This window comes from Triturus cristatus, chromosome 3_1, assembly GCF_964204655.1.
Source record: "Triturus cristatus chromosome 3_1, aTriCri1.1, whole genome shotgun sequence".
Lineage (NCBI taxonomy): Eukaryota > Metazoa > Chordata > Amphibia > Caudata > Salamandridae > Triturus > Triturus cristatus.
The window spans coordinates 572,912,213-572,913,920 of NC_140583.1; the positions used below are offsets into that span (position 1 = coordinate 572,912,213).

The 1,708-nt window shown below is 49.8% G+C and overlaps 1 pseudogene; it reads right to left on the reverse strand.

Moving 5' to 3' along the window:
• Positions 1–437: 437 nt before the first annotated feature.
• LOC146860577 (alpha-tocopherol transfer protein pseudogene) lies at positions 438–812 on the reverse strand (annotated as a pseudogene).
• Between the last annotated feature and the right edge of the window lie 896 nt (positions 813–1,708).

The following is a 1,708-nucleotide window of genomic DNA, read 5'->3' on the forward strand; positions in this document are numbered from 1 at the left end:
CGCTCCACCGAGGGAGGGTCGCGCTTTTCAGCGCCTCCTGGCGCGACGGCGGGCGGAAGTGCCCCGTTAGCGCTTGGGAGGCTGGGAAGTGTAGTTCCAGGGTCCCGCAAAGCCGTAGGTTTCGGCCGGCAGCAGCAAGGCTGACAGCGTGGGTGGAAAGAGAACGCTGCAGCAGGTCCCCGGTAAGTGCTTTCTCCTCCGCCTCTCACTGCTCACTCGCTCCTGAGACCCCCGCTCCACCGAGGGAGGGTCGCGCTTTTCAGCGCCTCCTGGCGCGACGGCGGGCGGAAGTGCCCCGTTAGCGCTTGGGAGGCTGGGAAGTGTAGTTCCAGGGTCCCGCAAAGCCGTAGGTTTCGGCCGGCAGCAGCAAGGCTGACAGCGTGGGTGGAAAGAGAACGCTGCAGCAGGTCCCCGGTAAGTGCTTTCTCCTCCGCCTCTCACTGCTCACTCGCTCCAATCCTGTAAACGAGAACTCGGCTCCCCAGGGAGTCCCTTTCTCTCAGCACGCCGTGGTAGCCACTGTGCAGGAGGCCGAGCACAGAGGATGGGCGCAGGTCTGCAGCTATTTCAGGACATTCAGCTCTCCACTTGTGATAGTTTTTTAAAAGCTTGAATGCCGGATCAATGTGGAAATCTCTGGCTCGAAGAAATCGAAGCAAGAACTCATCCGACAAACCCAGGGGCCAGCGCGAGCCCTCGGTCTCAGCTTTCTGCCGTAGGAAAAGGATTGCCTTCTTCACTACTGCGGTGTGGCTAGGCAAATCGTTGAGTTTGGGGTTGCCTCTGTTGAAATCCGCGTGCTCTTCGGACATGCTGCTGTTGCTGAATGACAGGGAGGAGGCTGCAGCGCTCCCACACCTTCCCACTCCTCTACGTCGTCAAAGGTGCCTGAATGAGTGAGATGGTTAAAATGGCGCCTATGTGTATGTGTGTTTTACTCTGTTTACTTACTTTCCGATTTATTCATGATAAAAATTGTGTTAGTACTGTTGTTTTAACTATCGTTCTTTTTGTTAATCTTTGAAATGTGTGAAAACGGAATTTAATTGGGGATTTTGAGTATTAATTTTAATACTCGAGTATTAATTTTAATACTCGAGTATTAATTTGGTTAAGCATTTCAGTAGATTTACGCTCAGTTGTTCTCCACATTTTAATACACTTCCCCACCCTAAAACCCCTAATTTCCCTGCATCCCGTGCCAGATTTTATTGTACTTTTAATTTAAAAAAAAAAAAAAATCGCGTTGTAATGGTATGCGTTGTAATAGATTTCGTTGTAACAGCACTTTTCAGTATTTTAATAGGTTTTGCGTTGTAAGAGTATTCGTTGTAAAGTAATGCGTTGTAGTAGTACTTGCGGTGTAAAAAATGCGTTGTAAAGGTATGCGTTGTAATAGCATGCGTTGTAACGTCATACATCCCATCAGGACTATAGAAACAACATTCCCAAGAGGATTAGCCAGGCTGAATGTGGCATGCACCATGCAATAATTGTCACAGTAAGCACAATGCAAGTGAGGAGTGCAGATATGAACCACATCATGCTCTGCATGGGAGACATAAGGCATTCCCCCCCGGGACCCACCATGAACAACATTGCATGTCTGTCACACCTGAACACAATGCCAGAAGTGACAGACACAAAAAAGGGGCACAGTCAAAGCTAGTGGAGTCAGCACTCACCTGCTCCCCCCTGGTCTCCCATA